We start from the raw sequence: 18,730 nt of genomic DNA on the forward strand, positions 1-18,730 counted from the left end.
ATGGCACTTATCTCCTTTTGAATGTTCTTGTTCATTAGCACATGCATATATTTTCCTTCTCCCCACTAGGGAATACTGTAGATGATAGAGAGTGTACCTTTCTTGTTCATTTCTATCTCTCTGGAACCTTTAGCTTCACCCAGCACTTCTAAGGTTTCAGCAGATATTTGTAGATGGAACTATTGAATATGCAGTTAAGAAAATGCACTGAAAACTCCAGACAGATTTCTATTCCACTACTTACTTAAGATGACAGCCTCACCTTCAGCCAATAATGTCACCTCTCTATGACTCGGTTTCCCATATTTAAAATAGGCATGGACATATTGGTACCATTTTATTAATTAAATTATTTTAAATACGTTTTAAATAAAATTATATCACTTTTCCCCTCCAATCTATCCTAGGTACTCTCCCTCCAACCCCTCTTATATCCCCCATTCTCAAGTTGATAATCTCTTTTTCTGTCATTATTACAGTTACATATGTATATGTATGTACACAAATAGACAAATACAACCTTTTGATTCTGTTATTTATGTGTATATCATGTCAGGGTTAACCATTCTGCACTGGACAATGGGTAAAGGGACTCATCCATAGGAGAGGCTAATTTTCCCTCTCCATAGTTCTCTGTCTAAGGATAGGGTAGAAGCCCTTGAAAATTTTCCCCTACCATGTTAATATGTTCATTAATGTTGCCATTGCTCTGGTCTTGTGTTTGCAATTATTTCTAGGAGAGAGCATTTCACTGTAGGCTTCCTGTTGCTATGAAGAGACACCATGACCACAGCAACTCTTACAAAGTCTAGCATTTAATTGGGGACTTACTTACAGTTTCAGTCTTAGTCTAGTATCATCATGGTGGGAAGCATAGCAGCTGGGAGCATGGATGCAGGCAGAGGTGGTACTGGAGAAGTAGCTAAGAGCTACATCTGAATTTGCAAGCAGAAGGAGAGAGAGACAGAGAGAGAGAGAGAGAGAGAGAGAGAGAGAGAGAGAGAGAGAGAGAGAGAGAGAGAGACCCTGGGTCTAGCTTGAGATTTTGAAACCTTCAAGTAGTGCCACACACTTATCACTATGCACTCAAATGTATGAGTCTGTCAGGGGCCATTCTTATTCAAACCACCTCAGAATCTCACTACTCTTTCTCTATTTTCTGAGCCATAAATAAAGGGGCTGTGATGTGTCTTTTGAGGCTGGCCTCCGCACTATCTATTCATCTCTTCATTGTTTCCACTGTGGTTTTCTGAGATGGCTTCCATTTGCTGTAGAAAGAAGCTTCTTTGATGTGAGGTCTGTGGAACAGGGATAAGATTTAGAATGTAGTAAGGAATTATATTGGTCTAACAGTGGGAGTCGGAGATACTTTTCCAATGTCTATGGTCTCACTAACCCTGGGAAAGTCAAGGTTAATAATGCTAGGCACGATTTCCCTCTTGGAGAGTGGGTCTTAACTCCAAACAACTGTTTACCACTGACATGTGAGTACCACTGATTTTACCTTTCTGGGTGTCTCACCATGTTAGTCACTGTTGTGGCTCATAGACTTTGAAGCTGGGTAGGACTGTTCAGTTGCTTCCATCCCTAGACAGCTTGCATAGTATTTTCTGATATAATGGAGACTAGATCACAGGAGAGAGGCTTTCAAGTCAGATCCAGCTAAAACCATCCAAGTTTTTCATGTGCATATGTGTATGTATGTGCACCTATATGTCATGTGCGGCCATGTGGAGCATAGAGGAAATCCTCAAATGTCAGGTGTTTTTGTGTTATGCTCTCTTGCTTGGATGGGACTTGACTAGTAGAAGAGGGTTTGGCCATGGAGTACCATGGAGCTGTGTATTTCTGTCTCTCAGTACCGGGATTTACAACACATACCATATTTAACATGTGATTTCTAGATATTAAACTGAGCCTCTTGAGCTTATAAGGCTACAACTCTCTCCAAAAAAGATGGCTGGAACCTGAAGAATGACACTGAGATTGTCTTCTGACTACTACAATCATGTACACACACATATATGAGCAACTTCACTCACACCCATATATCCACATATGCATGAACATTCAGCCCCCCACATACACACACAATTTCTTGATGGGAATTGTAAGATCAACAATATTTTGTAGGAAAATATAAATTCACAATAGCACTTGTATTAAACATTTGCATATAAATAAACAATGGAGAGGAAGCAATATAATATATATATATATATATATATATATATATATATGCACAAAGAAGAAAAATATTATTGTGAATGAACAAAAGAAAGGGCCAAAGTATATGCAACCTGAGGAGTGGTGGCAGGGATGTTCATCCAGCTAGAAGAGTATATTCAAATGAAATGCCATGAAGACCTGTAAGATGCTAAGGCTGAGACAGCCAGGTATCAGAGAACTAAAATCTAGCTGAGCCACTGATGGGCTGTGATCTAAGGAAGGTCCAGCTTAATCCTTCTGCCTTTCTGTAGTCTTTGGAAAAAAACTGATGCTTGTTGATTTGGGCATGGTTTATGGTAAGTGATTTCTCCTTACTAAGCTAGGCATCATTACCTCTCTGTTACAGGTGTTGAAGCTGAGACACAGGAAGCAAAAACAACTGGTAACAGCTACTGTATACCTGAGCTGAATTTAAGGTCTCTGTGACTGACTTCAAGCCCTTGGCTCTTCTTGTGATGTCACTCATGTTCATAAAAATGAAACAAGGCAATCTGGCCTTGTTACCCTATCAGAATCTCTTTTCTTCTTTATGGATGGGTTTCCTTGCTACATTCTGAGGGAGTGTTTTAAATTAAATAGCATTCACCTCACTTCAGGATGAATTAACTTTATGATTTATATTAAAATTAGAATAAATGTTTAATAGGTTGTCTTTTATCCTTTTTAGGGCTTATAAGAAGTCTGAATGAATTCTGGTGTAGTGGGAAGATGGAGAATAATATTTTGCTCTATTATTTGTGTGAAGGAGTGTGGCTCTGTTTCTTGTGCCTTTTCTTGGACTCATTTCCCTCTGTTTTTTGTTTTTCCAATTCCAATGTGTTAATTTCTGTTTTATCTTCTTATATTTTACTTTATAATTATCTCTTAGGAGCCCATATGTTTTCTATTGAGAGAAAGAAAGGGAGTATATCTGGATGTGAAGGGAAGTGGGGAGAAACTGGGAGGAAGAGGTGGCGGGGAAACTGTAATCAGGATGTGTTATGTGAGAAAAAGATTTATTTTCAATAAAAGGAAAAACACCAGACACTGCTTATTAGTATCTCTCAACATCAATGGTCTCAGAAAGGAAAAGAAAAGAAAAGAAAAGAAAAGAAAAGGAAAGAAAAGAAAAGAAAAGGAAAGAAAAAAGATGCTTCTTTAGGTCCACGTAGGAAACTGACCTATATTTGTGTTTTTTACATAGTATTTCTAGGAACATAAAATAGCAAAATTTCATTTAAAAGTTAATAATTAAATATGAACTACTGAGAGAGTCTATATGTGAAGGCCATCGAGAAGTTGGATAGGAAATACAAGTGTGGAGATAATAGGAAGAATGGCCTATAGTTGGAGTCAAATGCAGCAGAGACATTTTGTTTTCACTCTGAGCTTGTGGGTATGATGGGTAGTATTAACAATCAATTTGAAAGAATCTCGATTGCCTGGGGAATAGGCTTCTGGGTATATATGTGGGGGGTTATGCTAAGAGAAGACTTATATCTCCTTTTTGTTCCTTTTAATTTTTTATTAGTTCTTTGAGAATTTCATACCATGTATTTTGATCATATTCACTCCCTACTCCTAGTACTTCTAGATACAATTCCCTTTCCTATTGCTAAACTTTGTGTCTTTTTATTTACACCGAGTAAATTCAATGTATACTACTGACATTCTTGTTTGTGGTCTTTTGCTGGAACACAATCAACTTACCAGGCTCTGTACTCTCAAAGAAAACAGACACCTCATCACCTAAATACTATCAGTTGCCAATAGCTCCTCAGGTAGGGGTGGGGCTTCGTGCCCATATTCCCTCTCTATGATGCAATTTGGGCTAGGTTGAGCTAGCACAGGTTGTGTAAATACTGTCACAACTGCAGTGAGTCCAGATGTGCAACTTTCTTGAGGTCTTTGGAAGGCACAGTTCCCTTGTAGTCATCTACCCCCTCTGGCCTTTTCACTTTTTACACCCCCATTTTGCAATGATCTCTGAGCCTTTGGAGGAGGGAGTGAGATATTGATGTCTTATTTATGTCTGAACATTCTGCAGTCTCTTATCTGTATCTTGACCAGTGGTGAGTTTCTATGTCAATCACCATCTACTACCAATAGAAACTTTCTCCAGTAAGGGTTTTAATGTATTATCTATGATAACTCATTAGAAGTTGGTTTAATACTATGGTAATTTAGCAGAATAATACTCATAGGTTCTCTTCTAGGTCCTATGAATTGTTCAGTCACTGCTTCTTAGTCTGATAGTTTTGCTAGGTATGCTTTACATCTTGTGAAGTGGTACTGAAATCTAACCAGAAAGTGGTTCATTGTTCTCATAATGCCATGCCATGATTGAATCAGTGAATGTATTCTGCTAGGCTAGTCATCATTGTAGGTTGTAGTGTTCATAGATGGGTAAAATTGATAGTCAATTACTTTTCTTTGCCAGCAGCTTCCATATAACATTTCATTACTATGAAAACTAGCCAGTAGGGATGAAACTTCCAGGTCAGTAGCAGTTTGATAGCTCCGCATTCTATGACTCAAATATGTGGTGATTTTTCTTCAGTAATAGGTCTTATTATTAAGTTCTGGAGAATAAACAATACCTGTAATATTTGGGGGGGTGTTACAGGACATCCTTGGTCAAAAATACAAAAAGAGATAACTCATTCTTAGCACTAAGATTTTTCTTTCTGAGCTTGTGGTGTCTAGTAGGAACATTGTCACCCATTATAGGTTATGTCCATTTTAACTCTCTTTCTCTGTGCTCGTGGTTTGGTATATTCATAGTTATCAGGAAATTAGTAATGGCTATGGTGGGAGACAAGGGACAGGAGATAGAACATAATGGTCTGAAACCTTACAGAGGATTAATGGATCAGGAGTTAAGTTGGGGTGGAGGATAGGAAGGCAAAACAGAGGAAGGAATACATGGAGGGATAATAAATAACACTAAGCATCTTTCAAAAAAGCCACAAGGAAGACCTATTTTATTTGTGCCCTTCCTTGGGATGGGCATCCTGAATTGTATAAAAATGGAGAAAGAGAGCTAAGCACTATCATGTATTGTGTTTTTGTTTCCTGATTGTGGATGTGATGTGGCAACTATTTCAGACTCCAAAGGTCTTAGTTTCTTAGTTGCCCCACTTTGACGGGCTGTACATTTGAGCTGTAGGTAGACTGCTGAAACTGAGAAGCTTCTGTAAGGCAAAAGACACAGTCAACAAGATTAAACAGCAGCCCACATAATGGAAAAAGATCTTCACCAACATACAGAGGGCTGATCTCCAAAATATATAAAAAACTCAAGAAGCTAGCTACCAAAACACCAAATAATCCAATTAAAAAGTGCAGAACTAAACAGAGAATTCTCAATAGAGGAATCGAAAATGGCTGAAAGACACATAAGAAATTGCTCAACATCCTTAGCCACCAGGGAAATGCAAATCAAAACAACTCTGAGATACCATCTTACTCCTGTCAGAATGGCTAAAATCAAAAACACCAATGACAGTTGATGCTAGAGAGGATGTGGAGAAGGGGGAACACTCCTCCATTGCTGGTGAGAGTGGGAACTTGAACAGCCACTTTGGAAAATGGGAACCAGTTTACCTCAAGATCCAGCAATTCCACTCTTACGAATTTACTCAAAGGATGTACATTCATACAAAAAGGACATCTGTTCAACAATGTTCATAGCATCATTATTTATAATAGCCAGAACCTGGAAGCCCCTCAACTGAAGAATCTATGTAGAAAACGTGGTACATTTACACAATGGAGTACTACTCAGTGAAAAAAAAGGCAGAATCTTGAAATTCTCAGGATAATGGATGGCACTAGAAGAAACCATCCTGAGTGAGGTAACTCAGTCACAAAAAGACAAAAATTGTATGTACTCACTCTTATATGGATTTTAGACCTAGAGCAAAGAAGTCTCAGCCTACAGTCCACACCACCAGAGAAGCTAGGAAACAAGGAGGACCCTAAGAGAGACATACATGGTCTTCTGGAGAGGGGGAAAGGGACAAGATCTCCTAAGCTAATTGGGAGCATGGGAGGAGGGTAGAGGAAGTTAGAAGAAAGAGAAGGAGAGAAGAGTAGGGGAAAGGAAGACAAGAGAGAGCAGGAAGATCGAGTCAGGGGAAGAATAGAGAAGAGCAAGAAAAGTGATACCATAATAGAGGGACCTCTATAGGTTTAAAGAGAAATCTGGCACTAGGGGAATGTCCGAAGATCTATAAGGTTGACCACCAACTAACAATATAAGCAGTAGTTGAGAGACTAACTTAAAAGTCCTTCTCTGATAATGAGATTGATGACTACCTTATATGTCACCCTAGAGCCTTCATCCAGTAGGTAGCTGATGGAAGCAGAAGCAGAGATCCACAGCTAAGCACTGAGCCACTCCTGGAATCCAGCTTCAGAGAGGGAGGAGTGACCAACAAAGGAGTCAAGATGACTCTGGGAAAACCCACAGAAACAGCTGACTTGAGAAAGTGGGAATTCATGGACCCCAATCTGACAGCTTGGGAACCAACATAGGAACAAACCAGGCTCTCCCTGACCCAGAATGTGGGTGTCAGCTAGGAGCACTGGGTAGTCTATGGGGCCTCTGGCAGCGGAACCAGGATGTATCCTTAGTGTACAAATGGACTTCAGGATCCAATTTCCCATGGAGGATTACTCTCTTAACCTAGATACACAGGGGAAGGCCCAAGCCCTGCCCCAAATGACTTAATGAGTCAGTGGGGGTATGGGAGGATGGGAGGGAGAGAGAACTGGGATTGATATGTAAAATAAGATCATTTCTAATTTAAATAAAATTTATATATATAAAAGACTAACATGGGGGGGCATATTCCTTTTCCCTTGATTGCTTTTGCCAGAGTATTTTGTCCCAGCAAAAGAGAACGAAATCAAGACAATGGGGTTAGTTCACCTGTCTAATGGTAATTATTTCCATAATTAATGTTTACTACATGTCAGGTCACCCTGTGAAGCCATTGTAGCCACCTCCAGCTTACAGGTGGGGAGACTGAGAATCTTGTTACTTTTCTCTAAGGTAGTCAACTAACAGGTGGTCACAGCACGGCTCTAGTCTATTATTCTATCCTACCTGGATAATTGAAAAAATACTTATGAACTCAAAATTCTTATTATTCAGTTCCTTTCTCAATCCTGTATGAATAACATTTACAATATTAGAGAATAAACACAAAACTAGTAACTTTCTGTTACTAGTTCTGTTGTGGTTTTCAGAGTGATCAATTTACTGGAAGAGGAAGAAAACTTTCCAAAATTGAGCCTTTTATGATCCACAGCAGCTCTGAACAAATGAGTTTCCACAGGTGGCTGGCAAGCAGACTCATAAATATTCACCATTCACAGCAGTCTTGTGCATCTCGAAGTCTGGAAATAGCACATAGCCTGGAGAAGATAACACATAGCCCCTTAACTAAAGAGCAAGGTACAGCTCCTGCTACATTGTCCAGAAGCCAGAGGAGTGTGCAGGACTGTGTTCAATGTAGCCACTGGTCATCCACCTGAGGCTGACATAAATAGGAGAGGCATATTACCTTGTACCACAGAGAACAAAGGAGATTCTTTTGTCTTTCTCATTACACGTTTTTTTTCTGTTATATTAGTTTACAGAATTTTTGTTTACAACCAATTTATAAGCCAGCCTTTTGCCTCACTTCACACACACCATATAACACTTGAAAAACTACTGAGTTTATCTGAAGCTTGGATTCTTCATCTGTATTTTGAGCACATTAGCAATCCTCCTATTTGACTATAAAATATAAGTTAAATGAGATACGTAGACTGTCTGTTCTATAGGCCAATAGTTCACCACAATAGAGAGATGCCATTTTCCCCTGCCCAGAATCCAACCTTCTTTCTCCTTTGGGAAGCATCCTTCCTACTCTGCATTTATAAGAAAGCAGAGAGAAATGTATCCACCTTTCCACTCTCTGGTAGCAAAGTTTTGCATAATAACCTTGTTGGAACCCATTTGTTCTTGCTTACATGGAAAAATTCTGAATTACAAATGAATACTAAAAAGGCCAGTGGAGTGCCAAAGATGTCAAAGGTGTCATTTTAGTACCCATAATTGGTAAGTGATAATTTTGGTTAAAAAATAGGTTACTGACATTTGTGTTCTTGGCCAGGGAGCCCTGTTTGTTCCTGTCACCATTCATGTCTATTTTATTTAAGCATCTTTTGATCGTATGTTCCTGTGATAAAACTCAGATGCAGCTAGTTCTTTTGAAGATTCATAGTCACTCGCTGTAATTTACAGCTGAGAATAGTGATAGATATACTCAACTCTTGGAGATGCTAGTGTTGTAGTCCAACAGGTAGGGGAATAGTCAATGAATCTACCCTGTAGTTAGGTTTATTCTGGAGGAATAAGAGTGACAAAATATTCCATTCCATGTTTTTGCTTAATTATTAGTATTCTTGTTCAATGAGCTTCAATCATGATAGTCTTAGTTTGAGTATCTACCTGCTCAGATTTCCTTCTCTTGCATGATGCATCCCAGTGTGTTTTAAGATATACTGTTTAGGCTGACACTTACATTACTTCTGTAAAGTGGATAATCTCCCAATGACCTGTTTTTGGAGATGAGAATTTTGTGCTCAGGTGACTGCCTAGGCTCCTGCTATTTGGACTGAAACTTGAATTAAACTGCAGGTTTCCTGATGTGAACATACAACTTATATCTTATTATTTGTAGTGATAAATATGGGACTCTGCAGAATTAAATCTGTAAGACTTATTTAATATATTTGAGTGCAACTATTCTCAGCATGTTGGTTTATTGAGGACCCTGTTTCATTAATACTATTAAGCTGGGGTGTTGTCTAAAAGGCATTACAGAGATTGTCCCCAGACTGACAGAAAGACCACCTAAGATGAGAGTTTGGAGGTTATTCTATAGTGAGTGACTCTGTCACATTAGACAAACAGAATCATGAGGGAAATGCTTGCTGAAACTAATAAGGGACTGATAGCTCCCCCTCCTCCAACCATTAACCCTGCCTAAGGGGATTTGTTCTCTGAGCTATGAATGAGTGAGTGACAGCCAGGGGAATAAAATGGAGACATTCATAGAACTAGGCATTGCTAGATAATTTTCCTCATCATGACATGACTGTGTGACAGATGCAGTGTGGTTGTGTTTTTATCTCAATAATGTCCTTGTGACATTTCTCTTTGCAAAGAGAAAATGCCAGTGGTACACATTCTTGTGGCATGCATGCCCTGGTTGCAAAACCAGGTTAACTGCATTTTAAGATTTCTGTGACAGGATAACTATTGTTTGAATTGATCTTGGAAGAAATACCCAGTGAAGCTCTTGTTAATTCTAGCTAATCATTCTCCAGCAGGAGAAAAGAAGGCAAGCACGTTCCCTTGGTGGGACTTAGATCCTTAAATGCTTTTGACTTCAAGTACTAATGAGCTAACGGAAATCTTCCCTACACAGTTTAACCTACTGCTTCTTAAATGACACTCCTCAGGGTCTTTCTTTCACATTCAATCTCTGATAAGCTATTTTATAATTTCCTGATGACAGTTAAATTGAGTCTCATGTTAGCACAGTTACCCAATTTGCTTCCAACAATTCTGCCTTAAGAAACTTCTGATGTTGTGGTTGTGAGGATGACACCTCTGGCATTTCCCTGGGGGAGTCAAGAAAAAATGGGAAAGAAGTATGGAAAATCACTATTGTTTTAAATTCGTATCTCTAAATATAGGGACTCTTTCCCAGGCTTTTATATGGTTAATGAAAAGTCAGACAGCAGGTGACATTTACCCTGCTAAATGGTGATGATTAAGAAGGAAAAGGTTATACTCTGCTTTTTTCCCCCACTGAGGCTTTTGTATGAGGGGTCAACACAAATGTCTGCACAAAAAGAATTGCCTGTTTGTGAACAAGCGAGCCCAACCCTGGTATTGTTGCGATTGCTCTTGATGACGGTAATTACTTTGTGTTCCCCTGAGTATTCAGCTTTCTAGCCTGCAGACCCAGCTCCCTCCTGGACACTCGCCAGCAGCCCATAATTAAAGTGTTTTCTGGAGGGAGCATCTCCATGTACTACACATTGTAGATGATGTCCTTGGAGTCTGGCTGTAGTAATTGAAAAGAAATGAGACCTTTCCTATTTGTCTCTCTTTTTTGCATCCCCCACCCTACCCTTTGCCCAGAACAAAACCATTGTGAAATGACACAGAAAAATAAAAGGATGCATTTCTGCAAATTAGACAACTCAAGCATCAAGCACAATACATGTCCTCCCACCCTCCAGGAGTAGATTCTTCAAGTGTAATCTTCTTATTACAATTATTCTTGCGTGATTAAATAGAAACTGTCCTCGGTTACACTCTTTGTTGATGTATTAAGCATTCCAATGAGACAAACTCTATAGAAGCATTTCTGGAGAGTCCAATTTTGAATTAGGTACGTATTTGAGGATTACCTTTGTTGAGAATCAACTGTAGACTCTTTATTCTAAATAAACACCTTCAGCATTTTCTTGTATATATTCTCTCATTTGATATTGATGGCAATTTTGTTACATCATTTTATGAATCTAATGTTTTATTTATAAAAAATTCTTAAGTCAGAGAAGTTAAAGAGCTTCCCCTAAGTCCCTACAGTTCCATGTAGAACTGAGTCACAAATTCAGATTCTTCACACCCAAGTTGGGACTCTTTGGGTCATTCCATAAGACTATGCATTAAGGGTAATGTACTGAATGTATATCTTGATTTTCACAAGGTTTTTTGCAAGTGTACCTCCAGCTGATAAGACAATGGAATGGGAAAATCATGGTGCTTTTCTTCAGAAGGTAGAGTTTTGATTAAATTGTACTCTCTTCTTCTAAGTAGCTCAAACACACAGAGGGAGAACCATTATGTTACCAAAGCCCATTCTTGACATATACACAGTTTGGGAGAGAATTAAAGAGGTTTGCTGGCTTATGTTCCCCACCACTTGGGGAAAGAGATCAGTGTTTACTTACTGGAAACTTTAATTCACATTTGTAGTTGGGGATAACAAACAGAGGAAAATGCCCCCAAATGCTTGAAAATTATAAACAGTGCAACGTTCTCCTAATGATCAAGTGCTGTTTATGTTAATGCTAAATGACAGATGTCCAAACACTGCTGGGAGAGCAAGACAGTGCATTTTTGATACTCCTGAGCCACTGGACAGAGGACTGGGGTGTGTGGGGTGCAGGCTGGGGCTTGGGGTTCTTGCTAGATGAGTTTCATGGTTGCCAGTCATTTGAAAAAACACATTTTAAAGAGTTGCAATAAAGGGAAATTGAACTCAGAGTTACTTAATTTAAAACATTGTCTTAAAACTTGGTATGAGAAAAAAGTTTGACTCATGTCTAAAATTCCAGCTTCCAGGGACTTAGCCACAGATGATGGGGGTTATTTTTGGAACCTACATGGGGTTGACCTTAGAGTTTTTTGATTAATGCATTTGCAAAATCTTTGTCTATAGGGTACAACTTGGTTTTGGGGAAAATAAAATTATTTAGAATCAATTCATGTTTGGTGAATCATATTAAGAGATTAGGGGCGTCAATCCCATTATAAGTCAGTTAAGAAGTGTGGTGAAATATGGAGACTCTTTTTTGTTTGTTTTTGGGGAGCTCTGTTCATTGTCTCTCAGAGCAGTTCCAGGGACGACCATACAATTATTTTTGGAGGTAGAAACACTAAAATATGATATTGAGCACACTTAAAAATTATTTTTCATTATAAAAATTTTATATATACATGTATACAAATGTACATATTTGTACATATATACAAATATCACATACACATATATGTATGTTTTTGTACCAAATTTAAGATACAGAAAAAGAAAATTAGCAAGTAGCCTTCACCTACCTCTTGGTATATGTTTTCATTACTGTTGTAGATACATAGGTATATTTGCAGGAAAGCAGAGCAGTGGTTAAAAGTTTAGATGGGCGAATAAGTATACTTAGGGCCAATCATCAGTTTTATAGCTTCTTAGTAGCTGTCCAATTTTTCCAAGCTACTAAAACTCTATAAGCTTCTGTTTACTCATCAATAAAATGGAATTAAGATTTACATGAACCTTGTCATGTTGCTCATTTATTTTTATGCTCATTTATTCATTTACTTGTGTTCAACAAATGTTTGCTGAGTACTTATTCTGTGCCTGGCTTTTACACCCCAGTAAGCATAAGAGGCCTGTAACACAAGGGATGTACTAGGAAGGGAGTGCAGACAAAGTCCTCATCAATGCATTGAAGCATGTGATATCTGAGATCTTTGCACCAGTAACGCACCCCCCTCCCCCCATTGTATTTATCATGAGGCATACCTGGGAGAGGCAGAGAATGCATGCAGGTGTCAGGGCTTACATTATAGGAGGAGAATCACGGACTTGGGGGATTCTAATCCTTTATAAAGGTTAGTAAACCTGCTTGACCTTTGGCCTGGATGAAGACATTACCTACATATACAGGACAATATATAAATTTGACTTTTACTTTCTCCTGTGGTTATTTGCTATTCAGTCATCCTTGAAGAGTATTCCTTAAACAGGGAGCACAGTACCCTGCTTATCTGATGTGTTGAAATGAAAGGGACACATGGAGAACCTCTCAACAGCTGTCTGAAATTCAGCTGATTGGGTTTTGATTAGCTTTTCTGGATCTGAAGCTTGTGTGTGGAGCTGAGGAGTACATGTTTCAGCAGGTGCCCATCAGTGCCTGCTGTTGTTACTTTGGTTCTACTGTCTGGAGACTAGAATGAATCAGAGCACTGACTGGGGAACTTGGAGAGAATGGGGATGGAATCAGTGGAGGGTGTGCCTGGGACTCTCTTTAGTTGAGCTAGGAGATGAGTGTGACCTAGAGCAGTGATTTCAAAAAAAGAGAATTGATCTAGAAATAAGAACTCTTCATTTTAGCCTTGCATCTGTGATGTGAACTTGAACAAATAACCCCATTTCAGAGATTTTGTAAAAACCTGGAAAACTTTTTGTAATATCTTATCCTCAGATTCAAAATAGGGATTTTCTTTTGTGACAACTGTAATCCGTGGATACACAGGCTTTAGAGGGATTTTCAGGTGGGTGAGGAATGGGATGTGATGATGTCCTAAGGCTGACATCTCTAATCCTCCCAAATGCATTATTTTTCTTCTGAACAGAGGAGCCCTTTTGGATAGTTCATATTTGTTAGCTTTCCATTCTCTGTGTTCTTAGCAGTGACCACCTTACCACCAACTTTCTCTTACTACTTTAATTTGTTACAATTTTGCCTTGTCTGGGTGATTTGTGATTGGGGCAGCTGGGGAGATATGGGGTGTTTGGACACTTTGACTGTGAATTTGCACTAAAATGTCTAGGGCACAATGAAAACAAGGAGTTGTTGGCTTACATTCTTTGAAGTTTTGTTTGTTCTGAACCAAATGGATTTCTTGGTCCACCTGTGATCAGAAGCAACTAGGAAAAAGAAGAAAAATAATGACTGTTGAAGAAGTTTCTTCAAAGCTTTTGTCAAGTTGGACATGTTATCAACCACCACATGAGCTCTTAAGAACAGCTCTGGAACTCTTAGACTCTTGACTATTTTCTATATTTTAATTAAACATTTTAATCAATTAAGGATGTCACCAAAAGGAAAAAAATGTTTTGAATTGCAGTGATTTCTTTAAGGTGAATCTTTAGTGAGGCTAATACTTCAAAATAGAATTAAGTGATATTAGCAGATAATGATTTTGATCTGTTTCCAAGAAAAACTAATTTATAGCAACAGATTTATTACAGTCCTAATTAGTTATTGCACCAGTGAGCAGAGTATTCAAGAAGACAGATTTAAAATAAAAAAGCAAACAGCATTACCCATGATGAGGGGAGAAGAAATATGGAGATAGAGGGTGAGGGGGCATGAAAAATAAAAGCAATATAAAGGCAAGAAGGGAAGTGAAACAGAAGTTTAATTCATAGCGTGAACCATGTTAAATGTGACCTCTTGGAATGCATGGATTGCTTGAGTGAGAAGTGCATAAGTGTGGGCAGTGGAGAACCAAGGCAGTGCTGTGATCTCTACAGTACTCATTCTTGCCTGGCTTCCTGAGGGAGAGAATGCTGACTGGAGGATGGAAGTGCATAGATTCTTGTCCTTGGTTAAAATAGTTACTAGAAACGGGCATGGTAGCACATGCTTTTAATCCTAACACTTGGAAGGCAGGATCTCTGTGAATTCAAGGTTATCCTGGTCTGTATATCAAGTTCCAGCCCAACTAAGAATACACAAGGAGGTCTCATCTCAATAAACAAACAAACAAACAAACAAATGAATAAATAAATAAATAGAAGTTTCTAGGCTCTGCTTTGAAGTCTGGTGTCTACTTCCAAGCTCATCTGTGTTGTGGAATAATCTTTTTTTCACACTGTGAAGATATGTCACTCTGATTGACTTAATAAAAGGCTGAATGTCCAATGGCTTGGCATGATTTGGAGGGCAGAAGGATGCTGGCAAGAAGAAGGCAGAGTCCTGAGCCATACATGGAGGAATCAAGAAATCAGCATGGGCAGTACAGAGTAAAGGTAATAAAGCTACAAGACAGAAAGAAAATTAATAGAAATGAGTTCATTTAAGTTATAAGAGCTAGTTAGAAACAAACCTAAGCTATTGGTCAAGCTTTTATAGTTTATAATAAGTTTTTGTGCTGTGATTTGGGAGCTGGCTGGTGGCACAAAGAAAGACTTGCTACATATGGTGCTCCAATGTTTGGTGACAGAGTAAGCCTTCGTCTAATTATTCTTTATTAATAAAAACTCAGGAGTCAGATACTGGGGTAAGAACCTGAATGATCAGAGAAGCTGCAGAGAGGCAACCAGTGACCTGGTAGCAGAGGATCTGCTACACATCTGTCACCCTGACTTCTGAGAAATTGGTGTTTCAGAAGTATAAGAAGAAGACCTGATCCCATCTAGGCTTGGAAAAGTTCTGACAAATTGGGATGTGAAATGGTAACGCTTCGATTTCATTCTGACTGTGAAAGCCTGGATTTGAGTCTTTCTCTCAAATGGAAGTGGTCTTGGGAAAGGCAATCAAGTTTCTGCTTCTTGGAGTCACCCAGAAAATATTGTCAATGATAGAATAGTGTGGAGGTCTGTGCAGAAATAATGCAATGCAAATAAAATGCTTGACAGACTGCCTGCCAAGTGCTGCAAGTTTACCTGCCTTTAGTTGAAAACTTACCTGTATATTGTCAGTTTTAATTTCACCGCCAGAGACAAGACAGAAAGCTCTAGCTGTTAGTGCTTGACTGCCCATCTATTGTCATTTTCCCAATGCTCCCTCACATTCATCTTTCAAAATCAAGGACATAATCTTCCCTTTTCAGCCCATGGGAGAATACACACTTAGAATATCTATAGCACAATAAAGAGCCCAAGTTCTTACTCTAAAGCTGTGGTCTTTCTATTCTGTCCATACTTCAATTGGATGATCTCTGAGCCACTGTAAATATTGCCCAAGTCTGGCTTCTTTTCTATTCTTTTTCTTTTATAGTTATAAAGATTAGGATTTTTGGTCTCAGAGAAAAATCTGTAAGTCTGTTCCTCATCCTTTTCCTCTAGGTTCTTTTTTATTTTCTAGCCATGGTTTTAGTTTTTGTTATTGATGATTCCTGTGGACACTGAGTTATCAGTTAGCTACTGGGTATAGCAAGTGAACCCTTCAAAAAACTATTTATTATTCATATTATTATTATTATTATTATTATTATTATTATTATTATTATTGGTCAGCTGGTGGTTGATTGATCTAGGCTGGGTTTGAGTGCAAGTGCCTTTGTTAACTGTGCCTCTCATCTTCCTATTAGAACCATCAGGCAAGCTCAAGCATGTATATGGTATGGCAATTGTAGAGGTACAGAAAGTGAATGGAAGTAACCATAGTTTCATTGCTATCCAGTTTTATTAAGTGAAGAAAATCAAGTGGTTGAGTTCAAAGTCAAGGAGTGGAGATGACACCATTTATTCCACTGGAATGGCACTACTTCTGTATGGCAAAACATTGGAAATGCCATGGGATAGGCTGGAAGCATTTAGTAACTTATCTCAGAGATGTATCAAACATGTAATCATTTTGAGATCTACTATTGGCTAGTAGTTTTTCTTTCTCTCTCTGACTTTGACTTGAAGGTGAATTAACTTTCTTCTGATTCCTAAAAATGGGAACCATATTCTCTCTTGGGGTGGTTGACACCCACTATTGAGTTTTCTTGTATCCAATTCTGTTCTTTCCCATGTGAATTTGTCTCCGGGAAAGGACAGCATCCTGAAGCTTATGTCACCAAGTGGTATGTAATTACGAAGTAGATGAGAACTTTTGTTACTGTTATATTTTCAACGATCATCCCCAAGTCTTCTTTGCAGCATTCTATTTAGTTTAGTATATTCAGACACAACCAGAGTGAGAGTATTCATGGTGGTACCCAGTATTCTTGTGCTGTAACTGCTATTATACCTTTGTAAACTTAACTGATATTACCGTGCTGAAACTTCAAGATACAATATTTTTGTCTGCTATCAGGAGACTCTCGGGTAGGAAATAATCTGACTGGCTAATCGAAAAGTTTTAGAACTAAACTTATCTGCTGCTTTTGCTGGTCATGGAACATGACTGATTATTACATAGAATAAGTGAGTATGCATGGAAGTGATTGAATACATGAATGGAATTTTATAATTTCTCTGCAGCATTTTGCCCTTTCAAGGAAAGAATATGAAACTCTGTCATCTATCTAGTTCTTGGAGAGGTCAATGCTATGAAGTCAACCTCATAATATCTCCAAAGCCACGTATAATCCAACATTTTCAATCCAGATTATTTTGCAATTTTCTCCATTTCTGAAATAGTGTTACCTTAGAATCCCCTGTTTATTTCCTTCTTAAATAAATACTGCACTACTCCATGCTTTGGATCTTTGGATATTTAGTCTTTCTATAGTTCAGTTAAAATGACTACTAACAGGAGGCAAAGTTGATGTCAGATGGTTATAAGAAATCCTTTCTTTATGGAATTCAGAGAAGAAATTGATAAATATTTTGCATTAGTTACTTTCCTCATTTCTGTGAGAGTTTGTCAAACATAAATAACTTACAAAGAGGATTTATTTTGCCTCATAATTTTAAAGGGCTGGTTGCATTCTTGCTTTGATCCATGCACTTAAACAGAACATTGTAGCAGTAGAAAAACATTTATCTCCTAGTAAACAAAAAAACGCTCCCCTGCTGCTTCCCCTGCCACACACAGAGGAGACAGACAGACAGAGAGAGAGAGAGAGAGAGAGAGAGAGAGAGAGAGAGAGAGAGAGAGAGAGAGAGAGAGAGAGAGAGAGACTAACCAGGAGAAGGTAATCTCAAAGTGATTTTCTCCCTCTAGTTTGGTCTTACCTTCAGATTTTTTCAGAACCTGCCAAATGAGCACCAGTGTCTAGGGAGTAAATACTCAATCTATGAGCTTGTAGAGGACATATACTCAAACCATAACATTCTAAATCAGATTAGCCTTTCCTGGAACTAATTTAAATGGCCAACAATCTAGGAAAAAGTGTTTTCCTGTATGTATTTCCTAAATATAGTTCCTATATTTTAATATCTCCTGCAACCATGTGGCCTAGACTAAAGTCTTAATGTTGTTATTTTCACTTGTCTTTTCTAATTCATTTCAGAATTTTTGCCTTGTACTTTTGTGTTAAATATTATTTTAAATCTCAGTTAACTTAATCTTATTTTCATCTAATTTAACCCTGCATATTGTTTTTGTAAGGTTAGCTGAGTAATTTGTTAAACAAATAATTATTCTATATCTAATATGCAAAAGATTGTCCTTTGTGCCGTACACAACCAAAGGATCTTGCTAATAGTCAGGTATTACGTGGTTTACATGAATTGAAATTCTAAGATCAAGCCTCCAAAGCCAACATATTCCCGAAAATAAAGGGAAGAAAATGACTCACACAGAATGCTTACTTTGAGTGTGCACCTAATATGCTGGAGTTTCTAGTAATATTTTCTCACTAATCTTTCATGAACAAAATTGGGCATCACAATTCTAATTTAAAATAAACTCAGCTTAAGCACTGTGATGTTAATATTCCTCTACATGTAGGGAGTGAGTGGCAGAGCAAGATTTAAACTCAAGGCTTTTGAATTCCAGAGTCTGCTTTTCTTCCTAGGATAAGTTACCTTTGAAATTGGGGCAGTGATATTGGCTAGAACTGGTTAATGGGAAAGTCCTCATGTCGCCTACTACAATCACTTTTATAATCTTTTTGATAAATTACTCCATGAGAAATTTGCTTTTCACAGTCAATGAATAACTGGGTGATTATTTGCATAATTTGTTAATTATTATGGCAATGTTAAAATGCAAATAAAGCTTCAAGATAAGATGAAGAGCCCACTGATTGTGGTTTGATCATTAAAGCTGCCAACATTGA

The sequence above is a fragment of the Cricetulus griseus genome (assembly GCF_003668045.3).
Source record: "Cricetulus griseus strain 17A/GY chromosome 1 unlocalized genomic scaffold, alternate assembly CriGri-PICRH-1.0 chr1_1, whole genome shotgun sequence".
Taxonomy (NCBI): Eukaryota; Metazoa; Chordata; class Mammalia; order Rodentia; family Cricetidae; genus Cricetulus; species Cricetulus griseus.